Here is a 16,118-nt window from a genome sequence, read left to right as displayed (position 1 = left end):
TTCATACTCCGATGGACACATCGGAGAGCAACTTGGGGTTAGTATCTTGCCCAAGGATACTTGACATGCAGACTGGAGGAGCCAAGGATCGAACCACCAACCTTCCGATCAGTAGGTGACCTGCTCTACCTCCTGAGCTACAGCCACCCAATGTAGCATCATAGGCAGCGTAGTCCGTGCTGCAGGGAGAATGGACTGCCATACCCGTTATGTGTCTGTGAGCGAGGGAGGGAAGGAAGGGAGGGAAGGAAAAGTACGAGCTGTCATCGAGCAAAAACGGGAGCTGGAAGCATGTAAATATAATAATAACCACTGCAGCCAAGAAGAGTGCCTGACGAGCCCAGTTGTAAGTAAGCTATTAAGACTCGACTGTACACCGTGTTCGTGTTTTCCTCCAAAAACAATAAGTTCCGTTGGAGCAGCCGTTCAACGCCTCTCTCTGTCTCTCGCAAGCAAAGTTGACCCAGACAACAAAGTAAAACTATTTTTCGGCTACGAGCCCGACACAGAACCCACCGTATTAGCCAGAGGTCCCTTTATTACGGTTCGGTGTCGCGGACCTTCAGTAACAGTAATAAATCACAGCAATAGTACATTCACGTAGTTGTAAACAGCATGATAATATATTATCCACAGTATTCAGAATACGTTACTCTCAGTGAGTAACGTACCGGAATACGTTACAGAATACATTTTGGGGCATGTATTCTGTAATCTGTAATGGAATACATTTTAAAAGTAACCTTCCCAACACTGACTGTAGATCTATTTAAACAATGGCAGTGAGAGATCTGAAAAAATGTTGTTTGTCTGCCACAAAAAGTTCCTGAACGAGCTCTTACTAATCAAAAGGTGGTATGCCAAGCGCAGGCTGCACAGAACAGTATGATCTATTACTGGCGATGCATAGTTGTTTCAATAGTTAATAAGCCAACATAAAATATAATACAGCATATTATAAATAAATGATCTGTTTCGTGTTGGTTTTCTGCTCCTGGGGTGTATGGTTTGCTAACTGCAGCAGGTGGATGTTGCTGAGAGATTGGCCGGTCAAAGCTGAAGTGAAACAGGGCTGTCAAAGTGAAAAGCTCACAGATAAGCCACACTGACTTCATTTCAGTTATTTGTCCTCAGATACATTTACATGATGCTGCAGTTTTACTGTCATCACTGCAGGGAAGGTTGTACAAAATATAATGCATCCTTTACTCATATCAGACTGATGGAAGCGTGATGTGAATATTATCAGCTCAGAGTCACAGTGAGCAGTAAGAAAGGCTTCAGAACAGAAAGCCAGTGAGCGATCAGTTCTTCGGTCCACGGTTAGACGTTTTTAACAAACCCACCTGTTGCTGATGGTGGAAAGCACTTAAGACACAATGACTGGGAGCATGTCGAGAGACGATGGGGTCAGAGTTCACTTAGTCTGTCATTGCAGATGAGAGACTCTCCAGAGAGCGAGCTTTTACGGAAAAGTGTTTGTCATGAAGGGAATTTAGGGAGTCGAGAACACTGGAAGGCCTTTGCCGTGACCGGCTCTGCTCTGCGGCAGGTAGACGACTCAGTCTAAATGACTGCAAATAGGCAAGAACCTTTAGCTGTGCGACAGTGCTCCTCTTTCCAAGAGCTGCCCAAATAAGTGCCTGCAGCTAAATTTTCTGCGAATGTGGTGACTTTGAAAGACCCCCGGTCTCTGTGTGGGGAGAAATTCCAGGTAGCGTCTCTTGACAAACTACCTGTTAGTCCAATGTCACCGGTACAAACAGGATTTGCTGCTTTTCCTTTCCCCATTATTCACAGAGCAGCAGTGGCAGCTCTGTTGTGTTTACCGCCAGCTTTTGTATAGACGGCTATTTGACTTTCAGCCGGATGAAACATCAAACAACACACACACCGAAAATAAGCTTGTTGTGTTCTTTGTTCAAAAGGCCTGTTTTTGTGTGCTTTTAAATAAATTGGTTCACCTGTTTGGTTTTGCTGATATTGTGCCCTGAAGTCAGCACATCAAGAGCTTGTTGCTTTGTCCTTTTTCCAACATGTGTTTATTAGTTTATTTATTTGTCCTTAACCATTAACATTAATGCTTTGTGTTGAATATGTAAAGTTAACTGTGAGACACCTAGGTAGCTGTGGAGAATGTAAGTAATTGATAATTTAACTATTGTTAAATTTTTTTAACAACATTTACGCTGCATCTTTAACAAAATGTGTCCAGGAGCACTTGTAGAATCTGTTAAAAAAAACTTAAATTGTATATCATTAAAGTAATACAGAGATGGTGAGTGTACTCAGATATTTTCTACCAACAAAATACTCCCAGCTCCTTCAACAGTATGAATACATTTCAAGTTTTAAGCAAAAGAAAATCCAAAGTGTTCTGCTTTGTGATGCCCTTTGAATACATGTACTCACATATTATTAATAACCCTTAATTAATAACCACAAAGTCGGTATGTCATTAGGCGTATAAAATATTGTGTTTGTGTCCAGAAACACAAATCAATACACTAGAGGTTGCGACTATTTCCCAAACTGTCGTGAGATGCAGAGGACACAGAGTATTGAGTGTAGCTGTTAGCAAAGTGGTGGCTTTTTTAAACTGTCTGTCTTAGACCAATACAGGCTCTTCAGGGTAAAATCAGAGACTGAAAACACAGGCGTCTGTGTAGGTTTATGACCACGTGAAAAACTGACGGTTCTGGGTTTTTGTTCATGTTCTGGTTTCTTCCTTTTTTTGGTGCCATGTGCCACCTCGTATCCTTACCACCGTTTTATTTTATAAAACCATGTCCATTTGTGTTTCGCTTTCCCGTCTCTGTCCTTTTGCTGTATTTTTGATTGCCTGGCCCATCGTAATTAGTTTCACCCAAGGGGAAACCTCTGGAGCTGCAACTGAAGCCAACACAGAAGCAGCCAAAAATTGAGTCGCTTTATGCACCACATGAGGCTGACTCCAAAAGTGTGTTTTCCTGATAAGCTCTTCTTTAAAAAAAAAAAAAAAAAAAAGCCCAATTTTTATACCATTAAAAATCTTTTTTTTCCAGCCTTGAGCAAAAGTGGCTGTGGCATCTGTGGGTAGTTGTGCTGTTGGTGCCTTTTTGGAGCATTTTTAATGGATTATCTGATTAATTATGGTTTGCTGTGTGGGGCAGACCAACCAATACGTCTGTGCTTCAGTGCTGTTGAGTGATATTCTGGTGCTGTTTTAGTCCATTACTCAGCACACTTAGAGATTATGAACGCAGCTTTCCAACCAAGCTCTCATCTATAAGAGGTAACTTCACAAAAATAATATGATAAAATGTGGAGTCCAAACCCAAATGGATGATGTCACCATTACAGCCACGTTTACTCTCTATGGTTCCACCTGCATCAGATTCTTTAATCAGCTGTTTAGTGTATATATAGTTAACCTTACCCCTGTTTGCTGTCTGTTGGCTTAGCAGCGTATTCAGTGTCTCTGTTGGATCTGGCTTTAACCTGCAGGCTTACCTTTGTTTGCCTCACCAACTGTATGAGCCCTGCATGTGGGACCTCAGTCTGAAATGTTACACTGACCTAATGATGACGATGCCAGATCATCAAAGGCCAACCTTTGAGGATCATGAATGCCAATGCCAAATTTCATTGTAATCCCTCCAAGTGAGACAGAGGGAAAGTCAGCCAATTACTAAAGTCACCGGAGTGCTTCATCTGGGAATCTTCAAATGTGTTTGCAGTCCATTCAGTGTGCCTGTTGAGATAACCGAGTCTGGACTGAGCGGCGTACAAACCGACCAGCAGACAGACAGACGGATGAAGCATCATCGCCATCCCTGAAGCCATGCCACTGCACTGGCCCTAACATTTCTTTATTTTCCGAGTAAGTGTCACAGCCCTGCCAACCAGCCTCTGTATAATGCACCCCACCACCCCACTCTCCCGCCTGCAGCCACACATTCAAAGGTCATCCTCAACAACACACACTTCAATGCTCTTCAAAAACTCATAGAGGCTGTTTTATTCTCTCTCTGTTCCCCATTGAAAGGAAGCTGTTGCAGGTAATGTCACATGACTTGGCAACAGCGACTGCACTCAACAGTCCCAATAACTAGAATCACACACATACACATGCACTCCATTTTGTCAAGTTCATCGATGTGCCAGATGAAGTGTGATGTCTGCTGAGATTTAAATCCTGGGACGGCCAATCAGCACATCGGTTCTTAATTTAATTAATAACTTCTCTGTCTAATTAGCAGACAACGGCTGAGGAAAAACATCTGCAGTCACCTGGGCCTCTCCACTCCATTACAATCCCAGAAAAGATGAAAATGACGAGACGAGCCTCTGGGGGCGATGGCGAGGGACGTGTTCAGAGAATTTAGCATTTGGAGGGTGTAGAGGTGCTGATCACCTGTAAATCCTCTGAGTGTAAAGTGTGTTTGCCAACAGGAGAAAAGTCGGCACTGCGCTATCCACTTGCAGTGAGAAAAAAAGAAAAAGGATCTGGATTGACTGTTGGGATTTATTGACAAGTTGTGGAGAAGCAGTGGTGGCGGTGATGGGACTTGTTGACGCTTGCCGTCTGCTTGTGCGAGTAATTAAAAGTGATTGAGTTGGCCCTCAAGCATCCAGAAGCGATAATATCATCAGAGTGTGGAGATAAATACATCAGCACAGCAGGGAATATTTCTATAGCCGAGTTCAGGGTCAAGGGTCAGATATGATGGGTTTTCTGTTACGAGACTGTGAAAAAAACAGTTATTGAACATCTGCCCCTCCTACAGATGTTCATAATTCAAGGTCCTTTTGAGTTTTTAATAGTTCTAATCTTATAGTACTGAAGTGAATGTAAAGAAAGACAGAAGACTCAGTGAAATAAAAGCCTGTGGCTTTAAAAATACGGCTAATCCTTTATTCAAAGCAAAGAGTCACTTCAAGCTGGAAGTAAAGTAAAATAAATAAACATCCAGCAGCTGCGATGGGACTTTTATATTTCTTTGCTGGCGAAAGAAAAATAGACTCATGTTATGTTGTTGCTACAAGAAGCAAAATGAAAAACAACAATTCAGACTGCAGATGCTCCATCAGCTGACCGAACAATGCAACAGGTTTCATAAGAACAAGTATACAGATCACCGTAGCAACAATAAAGTTATTCTTTTATGGTTTTTAAACGCACATAAGGGGACAGCGAAGCATCTTTCACTGGAGTTTTTACTGTCACAAGGTTTACAGGTAAAAAGCTAATAAGAGTCCTTTAAAACAGTGCTTTTTAAGCTTGGACATGTATGAAATGTTCTTTCCAACTCCTCCTACACTGAGAACAAGAAAAAAAACAGCTCTCAGTATGCAGTCAGGCTGCTGTTTCCCACATTATCTTCAAATTTCCAGCTCTCGCTCTCTAATAGTGATACCTGCAGGCACCAAGTATCTGAAGTCTCAACTTAGCCTCTTAACTTAGTTTTAACTTGGTGTTATCTATCCTGTCAAGTGAGCATAACTACTTTTTTTTTTCTTGCTCATGATTGTCGATATTTTGAAATGTAGGAGGACTGCAGCCCCTGGCTCGAGACACACATTAACAAGCAAAGATGGGAAAACATAACTGTTAAGTTTGTGTCAAAAGTAACCATAGTGACTATTCATTTCACACCAAAACAGAATAGCTTCAGTGGGTGTATTGATAAATATCTGTATTTATAAGCAATACTGCTGTCAGTGCCTTTGTTTCAACTCCATTCCAGGTTAACAAGGAAACAAAAGCTAGCAGAAGATAGCATAATGGCAGTCTGGGTGGATGAGCCATGCTAATGTCTCAGATGTTTTATTAAAATCCCTTTCAGCACTTTGAAACACCGAACGCACTGTAATTTGTTTTTGTTTTGATGGCTATCAGCTCTTTTTCATATTTGAATACATTTGCCAGACTAATGCAAAACAGCCTGAACACTGTCTCACATAGAAAGAAAAAAAAAAAATTCAATATAGAATCAAAATAAACACACGTGATAATATTAATGGCCCTCAGCCAAAAAAAAGTAAAAGTGATCATTCTCTGGGAAGCATGAATGTTGATCATACGGTATTCTCGTGCTTGTCAAAGCTTAAATGGTTTGATGGAACCAGAGAAAATTTCAGAAATCAAAATTTCATTTTCTAACTGGTGTAAATATCTGCACCAGATTCAGCACCAGCCAGCATAATGAACAAAATCTGCACTGCTGGACCTCATCATTCCAACATCTGCTATTCCCAAAAAATAAGCAAAGACACAGAAAGAAAAATTCACCACAAAAAAATGTGCTTCTCTTGTTAAAAGTGCTTCCACCCAGTCTTAGAACTTCTTCTGCTCTGATGAAAACCCTCTGATGTTGGGAAGCCTCTTTCTGGCTTCCTGCTGAACAAACGGGTAAATCGGAGTGAGCAGTCAACTGCCTACAACTCGCCTCCACCAGCGAGTCGGTTGATGTCACCTGAAGTCTACAACAGACCCCAGTGACTTGCTGTTACAGAGATGGCAATGAAGCCACCAGTGGCTCTGCTGACAAGTTTATGCTTCAAAAGAAGTCTTCCTTTCTTCCTGGTTCTCTCTCTCGCCGTCTTTCTCTGTGCCCTTCATGTACATTTGTGCTAAGTGTATGGGTGAAATGGGAATTGCTTAAAGGGAAACCATACAAAGCTGATGACCGTGGACCAGCAAGGGAGAATAGTGAAGTGGCTCCCGGTGTGGATGATTATTATTATTACGACTCTCCTGAAGGGTGATGGACTCTGTTAGTTCTGGTCTGTAGACCTGCAGCTAAGACAATGCTGATTGGAGGAGAAAAGGATGCTGTATTCATGAGAAAGTGGCAGCCAGTGCAAAGTATCCAGTTAGTACTGACCTAAAACCACAACAGTGAGTACTACTTTGTCTTAAAACTGCATTCTCTTTAATGGTCAGCAGGGGGCCAGTCCTCTGGTCCCCTGCTGACCTGCTATGCGTTGGTTTTTGCATAGCTTTAGATTTAAACTCGAGTTGATTGCAGCCAGCAGACACTAAACACAGCAAATAACAATTACATCTTAAAGTCAGTTTGGAACAATATCACATCTAAAAGTAACTTGTTACAGTGCACTCCACACAGAAACAGGTGGAACTCTTGTCTTCACTGTGTAGCTTTGAGTTTTGCAGCTCGTTATTGTGTGTAAGGTGGATAAATGAAAACTAACATGCATAAATTAACTGACTGATAGCATCTGACATCTGCCACTTAGTATAGTATGTTTATAACTTTTCTTTCAATGAGAGAAAAGCGCTAAAGGAGCTTCTCTGTGATTTTGACAGGCACGCGGTGGGTTGTAATCATACATCCATTTCTGTGTTATCACTTTGGCAGCTTTTATTCATTCACTTGCTCTCAGCATCACTTCCTGTTACACTGCCCTGCTGTTACTTATTCCTACTTCAAAAATGTTTTTCCTAGTGTTATATTATGTACGTATTTATTCAAATGTTGTGACTCTCAGGTTCTGTTAGTGGGGTTTGTGAAATGAGTGAAATCTCAGGAAGCATGTGTGCCTTTCTGATACTTTTCAAAATGCCTCATTATGTAGATAACTGAAAATTTTAGGTTCAGTAATGCTAAAATAAAGCAGCACACACTGTTTCTGAAAATGAATCCAGGGAACTTCATAATAAAGAGACCACCACATCTTAACTTTCCATTTCACACTTATTAATGGGGGTGATTTAACCCCCCAAATAATTTCTTACACTGAGAAACAGTATGGGCAAGAGGAATATTTACAATATTTGAAATGTATTCAAACTTTCTATGTGACCAAAAAAGTACTGCATTTAGTTTTATTAGAAAAATACGACACTACTTAATTATATTTCTGTAATTATAATAATATATTAGTAGAAAACCTGAAAGATATTGAAATAATAAATGCATCTTTGTATTTCCTGAGGCCACATACATCATCATGCTGCACATGATTACTTATCATACATAAATACAAACTTTCTCTTGAATGCACAACTTTTGAGTAACTTTTGACAATACAGAATTTTTTTTTTTTTTTTTGATAAAGGGCCTGCCTATTGTTTCTGATTTGTAAGACTTCAAAATAGATAAAAGTCCTGTATTATTATTATTTTAATGCTTGAACCACTGGACTTCTCCACTGGTTGTTTGTATTAAAGATGAATGTGAAGCAGACAAGAACTCATTGTGTCAAATGTATAGACTGGTAAAAAAAAATCCATAATCCATAATGTGTTTTCTGAGTGTCCCTCAGCCCTAAGGATGATGATGAAGTCAGCCTCCCTCTCCTAAATGGAGCATTTGAGGCAATACTTCATTAGTTTCATTCTGTACTGTTTCCCAGGGGGAGGAATATTTTTCATCTGTAATATGAAATGATCTGTGTTATGTTCCTCCTCTGAGGGTGTGTGTGTGGGTGCTCAGCGCTCCCTCCTGTAGCTGTTCCTGTCAATAACCCTCCAGCACTAGAAAACAAATCACCTCCTGGGGAGCAACAGCGATGGATGTTTCTGTCCGGCTGCAGTCATCAGTTCTGCTCTGCCACCTGACAACGGCAACTCTGAAACAAACCGCCGACATTGACATAAAAAAACAAAAACAGGAGAACATTTCGTGGTCTGCTGTGTCCGGCGCCTGTCAATCACCACCACAGGAAGTGGAAAAAAATGTTGCGGCCTGCTGACTTCCAAAGTGTTTCCTGAGCTTCACAGAGATGTTTCAGCGAGTGGCGAGGGCACTCCTGTCAGCAGGCAACCAGACTGCTGAGGTGGCAGGAAAAAGGAGGCCAGCTAAGGAGGAACGCTGGGAGAACACAACTCTGAGGCCACCACTTGGATCAGCTGACTGAGCAGTTTAGGTTTTGAAATTAACATTGATAAAGTAGGCTAAGCCCCCACCCCCCTTCCCCTGGTTGCACAAAGCCTTGTGTGCTAAATCACAGTGGGGCAGGCTCACTAGTCATCAGACTGAAAGGGTGCAGTGGCCTACATGTTAAAAATACAGAAATGCAGCAGGACCATAGTGGCCCCTGAAACACCTGCTGACTGAAGAGAGCAGGTCCTCTTCCTCCAACAAAGCCTCAGAATGGTGGGGAAAGAAGCAGTGAAGGGCTGGAAACCAGACATCTCCAAATTAACTCTTTCCCAAAAACATTCCAAGCTCTTGCACAACATATTGTGCAATATTTTCACCTAAAATTCAATTCCAAACCAGTGCTCTGTGATGTTCTAAGGTGCAGACATGAAGTTTGGCCTTTTAATTAGTTATTTGTGAGCACTGTGTATATACAAAATGCCTTAATAGAGATCAAAATGACTGAGACACGTTTCATTGTCAACTTCAAGAAGCTTTTCGGCCTTATCTGTTTGCTGCTGAGACACAAACAGCGTAACCCACACACTTACAACAAAGAAAGGAATGTCCACAACAATGTTAGTTGGAGAAAAACTTTTAATGAAACATTTTACTGTACAAAAACTGTCTTCACTGATCACTGAGGAGTGAAAACAAATGTTCAAGCTCACATATCAAGACGGTGCTTGGTTGACCAGAGAGTAGGCGTAACCTCAGTTTCACCTCATATCAGAAAATTCAGTTTGAAAGAAAGTGAACTGATCACAAAGTTGCTCCAACGGAAAACAAAGGAGGAGGTAACGAGAAAAGCAGGATGGAGCTCTATTAGCCAAAAAAACCCCCCAAAAAACATACATTTTAGACACAGAAAAGGCTTCACACTCCATTATGTCGTTCTTGTGTAAGGATACAAGTGGCTACAAGTACTTGTCATGTAATGATGATGGATTCAGGGCAGAGTGAGGAGCTCAGACTAGTCCGCCTCCTTTGCACCGAAGAGATTGAGTTAACCAGGATTCTATGTTCACCTCTTTAATGATGTATTCTGATCATGTGTTTTTTTTTAAATACCATTTAACCATTTTAAATTAGTTTATAATGTAAAGTAAAATCCTAACAACCCTACAATACTGTACAATCTATCTCTATTGATTGAAGGATCCTGGAAAGAAAAGGGTCTGGACATCTTTAAGTTACCTGAAGAAGTCAAGATGCTTTTAGACTACGATGACCTGGATGACTGAGTACCTTCACAGACATATATATCTCTCTATAGGCTATGTACCACAGGCCTTTTAGATGATTGTAATTCTGCAACAGGTTAGTATATGTTCATAAGGTTTATGTTTGAAGGGCAACTTAATTAGTAAGGTATTGCCAATTTTGTAGCTAAAACAGAAAACAATCAATTGCTGTATTTCCAATTGCATACTTCCATGTTATGTTTAAGTGCATAAGTGCAAAAATGACAAAATGCAGTAGCTGTTGTTTAGTACACAACTTGCTGAATTCAATTTAAGACACGAATAAACTTCAAATGCTACAGTGAATTTTGAGTGCTGTTAAATCAGACTGGGCACACTAAAGTAATGAGGGGTGGGGTGAACACAGCTGGAGGGCTAAACCTATTTCAAACCATAGTCATTTTCTTTAAATCTTGAAAAAGTCACTTCAGTTCACTTTCATTTTAGTCCCAGAGAAGGCTATTTATGATATCCCATTTGCATGAATATCCATGGATATCCATGGAATTTCTCACCACTAGGTTAAGGCTAAAGATGAGCCTTAGTTAAAACCAGAGAAAGATAATACAGGTTTTCCTTTCATTTATATCACAATTAGCTACATTTGGAGTTAATGGTTAATAGATAAGTTTTTATTATTGTTTTTTAGTTGTAAATTAAGGAAGTCACAAATGGAGAACATTTAAATATACTCTCATCTGTTGTTTCCATTCAATCAAGCACCATACAAGGTTAACAGACAACATGTATTGTGTTTGTGATTGAATGCTCACTAGCATGAAATAAAAAACAAACAAACAAAACAAGTAACCTCACACAATACAAAGGTTTATTCAGCAAAGCACCCAGCTGCAACGACAGCACACACAGTGATATGGGGAGGTGTGTGTGTTTACATGTCCATGTGTGTTTGGACACAATTAAAACGTCCTCTTGGCGGGGACTGCCAATGCATCACCCTGATGACAGTGGACAGGCTGTTTGCTTTAGCTGCCGCTGATATCGAGCTTAATGATGTTGTCCTTCATTGCGGTTGCCACGGCTGACCTGCCCATCACTGATGCGTGGTAGCTGGGTTTCAATTGGGATGTCTGTGTGTGTGTGTATGTTTGTTTGTTCAGGCAGATTGAACTTCTGGTCACATGTCAAAGTGTGACGATGCCAGCAGGAAATTTTGTAACTGAGCAGGGACAAACGGATCATGGTGTGTTTGACAGGCAGAGCTGCAGAGGAAAACACATCGCATAAACCAGACGATAGAATGACCCTTGAGCTACCATGAAGGAGCAGTCAGTGTGAGTCTTCAGAGATAAACTACCAGGAGATGAAGCCTCTTACACCTGATGGGTTCATAATCCACGTAGGAGGTGACTGCTTCTTCTCTTGTTGTGATGCTGCTTTGTCCAACACTCTTATGAAAAACGGATGTTATGACAGGAGCACTGATGTTGCGAAGATACATACACGGAGCCCTTTGGGCCCCTTTGACACCTCAGCTGTGGCAGTCGTGGATATCAAGAGATAATGATATGTTATGACTCTCATCCATGTGTTTTATAATGCTGCTTTGTCAGGCGCCTCCTGTGTCTTTTGGTTATATGCGAGGTCTTCTTTTCGCTTGGCATTCTGATGCTTTGACAAGTTTTTAACAAGTGTGTGACTGTGACTGCCTGGAAGTGAAACACCATTTCATTACTGCTTAAATCTGGTGTGGCACCAAACAACACCTTGTACATATCAAGACTCACATTGATAGAATTGATAGAATGGTGGTATTTAATGCTGATGCTGATATGATGATAATAATAATAATAATAATAATAATAATAATAATGGATTGCATTTATATAGCACTTTTCAAGACCCTCAAAGTGCTTTTACAATTCCACTATTCATTCACGCTCACATTCACACACTGGTGGAGGCAAGCTACAGTTGCAGCCACAGCTGCCCTGGGGCAGACTGACAGAAGCAAGGCTGCCATATCGCACCATCGGCCCCTCTGGCCAACAGCAGTAGGTGAAGTGTTTTGCCCAAGGACACAACGACCAAGACAGACAGAGCTGGGGATCGAACCGGCAACCTTCCAGTTACAAGATGAGCTTCCCAACCTCCTGAACTACAGTCACCCATGATGCATAAAATATGAGAGAATAAAAGCTGGCTGGCTGCAGCTGGGTTTCAACTTATGCCCTCTTTATCGTTATGAAATCTTTGAAGTAGTTGTTCGGGCTAAACCTTTTATCGGGAGTCATGCTGTATCAGGTATAACCCAGTGGTAATAAATATAGTTATGTGGTCACAGGCTCAATTAACAAAAGTGTTATCCTTTATGTTGCATATCTGTTAGTTTTATTGTGTATTTGTTGTTTGTTTTCCTCACAGTAAATAAGTCAGTACTATTTTGATTCATCTATTTATTGATTTTTTATGATAATGTCTAATTACTGTGAGTGTCTCACAAATACATGACTAATTTTTAAAGGGTCAGTAATTTCCTAAAAGACCCTTTTCCAATTTAGCAAATGTAACTCAGATTAGTGCATTTGGGACTATTTTCATGAGTGGACTCACATTTGGTAATCCAGTATGAGGATCAAGGATCTGTATGTGAATGTGATTAAAGCAGCTTTTCAATTCAATTCAATTTTAGTCATATAGCGCCAAATCACAACAAGGCGACTTTTTCATATCGCAGTGCAGTTTGCTGCTGTGTTTCTCACTGTTTTTATGAAAACAATGGAGCAGTTTGCCATAGAAGAATTAGATATGTGAGACTTATGTAACCACAAGGTATTATTATGCATTCAGATTTGGTTTTGGTCTCACTTGCAATTCAAATTTTTATGAATAATTGTTGCATCTATAAGTGGTGCTTATATTCAACTTCTTCATAGAAAAGAAAAATGTCAGTGTGTCAGTGTAACAATAAAACCCCCCAAAAATAAGAATATACAATGGTGTGGAATACACTCTCGTATGTAAGCTGTGTTCTCTCATGCCTGTTTGCATCTATCTTTTAAATCACTCAATTTTCTCGCTATTGTCTCTGGAAGCAGGATTAACTCTGCTTGATTATAGAACCACTGAAATCTTTACAGGGCAGACATTATCATGGACATATTTGGGTATGTTAACAATAACTGCAGCATTACAAACAGCTGTTTTGTGGTTGTTTGTAAACACACATTGTAAATAAACTGCTAGTCTTTAATGGGAGACTGGCGGGAGATTAGCATACTAGGCAAGGGATGGTCAATTTGGTAAAGTAAATCCGATCAGTGATTGGGCATCTTTCCTCGCCTTTAGACAATAATTCTGATGGCAAAAGAACCAAACGGGACAGGCAAAAAAAAAAAAAAAAAAAAAGCATATAGGCAAGCTGCCGCTGACTCTGCTTTCACTGGTCTAACATCAGCTTTTGCTTTGTGTGAAAACGAGTATTTGCAAGTAAAGAGTTTGACACTTTGGCTGGAGAGAGAACGTTAGCTCGTGTCATGTCCTGTTTAATAAAACACGAAAGCTGGACAGATGAAAGCTCTGCCAACACTTTTAGATTAGCATCTTTAAGAAATCACTTGATTACACTAAATTTAACTAAATGTTTTGCTAATACACCACCTCCATTTGTCAAATATTTTTTTTAATCCCTCTGTAGATCTCATCCAAGCATTTTAACCCTTTAAAGCAGAAAAAAGCGGGCACGCTCCGTTTTCCATAACTATTTTTAAATCCTGGCAGAACTGTAACCACGTAAGCTAGCGCAATATTTTTTTTTGCATATGATACCAGAGGAGTTGTACTTACATTTTATGCCATCAGCTTGTCCTAGCTCACGGTTTCCTTCCACATATAGCTTTGCAAAAAATGCATAAAAAGCGCTTACAGGAACAAAAACATAACATTCCAGAAACATGCTTTGCCGATCCGATCAGCTGTTTGTAACACTTCCTACGTTGGAATAGACGTCAGCGCGAACTATCGCATGTCCGCCATTTCCTGCCCGAAACCGGAAGTGACATCATTTTCGCGGAAATGTAGTTTTTTTATCTTCAGGGCCTTATATGCCTATACTGGTGTTTTTAAAAGTTATGTTTGACTTTATGACTTTCTGTGTCGTTTCTGGGATGCTTAGGACTCAAATTGCACTGCTGGAAATAGTTTATTTTGATGTGTATGCTGTTTTTTTGCAAATTTGCATTACAATATTTATTTTAGTTTTTCCTGCAGCGTATAAAAATTGGTATATTTCAGAAATAAAACTATGAAGACACTCAAAATAAATTTCCTGTGGTGGGAAACTATTTTGTGCAACTTTTTTGTATTTACAGTTTTGAGGGATGAGCCTCTTAAATTTCTCTAACTAGAAATATATGTTAAAAAAAACAAAAACGATTTTAAATTTTTTTTGTAGTTTATTGCACTTTATGTAATTTATGTAATTACTATGCACTTAATGCATACATTATTATATATATTATAAAAATTTGGGCTATAATGGTTGTATTGATGTATAGCAACTTGAAATGCCCCCCAAAATGGCACTACAGCATGTAAAAATATAAGCTCTAGCAGACTTGGTTCTATGGTAGGTCTTAAAGGTTTAACTCAGCTGTGATTTTAAAAATCATATTTAATATACTATTTTTAAATCAAGATGTTGGACTATGTTTCCACGCTCTTTGAAAGCTATTTAAGCAAGATAATTATTACAAAACACAATGTTATTAACGCATATATGCATTTCTGTAGATTAACCCTTTAAAACCGGTAGGAGCGGGCACGCTCTGTTTTGCGTAACTATTTTTAAATCCCGGTAGCTCTGCAACCACGTGAGCTAGCGCAATATTTTTTTTTGCATATGAAACCTGAGGAGTTGTACTTACATCTTATGCCATCAGCTTGTCCTAAGTCACAGTTTCCTTCCACATATAGCTTTGCAAAAACTGCATAAAAAGCGCTTGCAGCAACAAAAACATAATATTCCAGAAACAGGCTTTGCCGATCCGATCAGCTGTTTGTAACACTTCCTACATTGGATTAGACGGCAGCGCGAACTATCGCATGTCCGCCATGACCTGCCCGAAACCGGAAGTGACGTCATTTTCGCGGAAATCTAGTTTTTTACGGTCCGGGCCTCAATGAGCCTATACTGGTGTTTTTAAAAGTTATGTTTGACTTTATGACTTTCTGTATCGTTTCTGGGATGTTTAGGACTCATATTGCACTGCTGGAAATAGTTTATTTTGATGCATATGCTGCTTTTTTGCAAATTTGCACTATAATATTTATTTTCGTTTTTCCTGCAGTGTATAAAAATTGGTGTATTTCAAAAATAAAACTATGAAGGCACTCAAAATAAATTTCCTGTGGTGGGAAACTATTTTGTGCAACTTTTTTGTATTTACAGTTTTGAGGGATAAGCCTCTTAAATTTCTCTAACTAGAAATATATGTTAAAAAAACAAAAACAATTTTAAATTTTTTTGTAGTTTATTGCACTTTTTTGCAATTTATGTAATCACTATGCACTTAATTCCTACATATTATTAAAATCTAGGCTGTAATGGTTGTATTGATGTATAGCAACTTGAAATGCTCCCAAAAATGGCTCCACAGCATGTAAAAATATAATATAAGCTCTGGCGGACTTGGTTCTATGGTAGGTCTTAAAGGGTTAAACAACATATGCAATTCAAATTAAGTATAATACATCTGCAGCTGTATTATTTATAATTTAACAATGATACAGGTGACATAATATTTGTAGCATTTTATTGGTAGTGTTGCTGAAGGAATGGTTGTCAAAAAGCTCTTCCATCACTCATCATTGTTAATTAATGGAATATAGTAAGATGAACAATAAAATTCTTCAGCTGGGAAGGAGTACAGTGAGGTATAAAACATCCAGGAAGAGTGCAGGAAGAGGCTCTTTTATGTATGCATTTAGGTTCAAAATGATGTTATTTAACACAGATGGGTTTTTTTTCTGCCTTAAGATAAGG

General features: G+C 39.5%; 1 long non-coding RNA gene across 1 annotated transcript in view; it reads left to right on the top strand.

The window, feature by feature from the left end:
• The window catches only part of LOC146523860 (uncharacterized), a 319,084-nt gene extending 304,110 nt beyond the window's left edge, over positions 1-14,974 (top strand). The window contains exon 2 of the long non-coding RNA XR_014877248.1: positions 14,889-14,974. This is a non-coding gene — a long non-coding RNA (uncharacterized LOC146523860). The remainder of the gene's footprint in view (positions 1-14,888) is intronic.
• The last annotated feature ends 1,144 nt before the right edge of the window (positions 14,975-16,118 follow it).

The sequence above is a fragment of the Neolamprologus multifasciatus genome, chromosome 2, assembly GCF_963576455.1.
Source record: "Neolamprologus multifasciatus chromosome 2, fNeoMul1.2, whole genome shotgun sequence".
NCBI classification, from domain to species: Eukaryota; Metazoa; Chordata; class Actinopteri; order Cichliformes; family Cichlidae; genus Neolamprologus; species Neolamprologus multifasciatus.
This window is presented reverse-complemented; position numbering and strand designations above follow the sequence as displayed.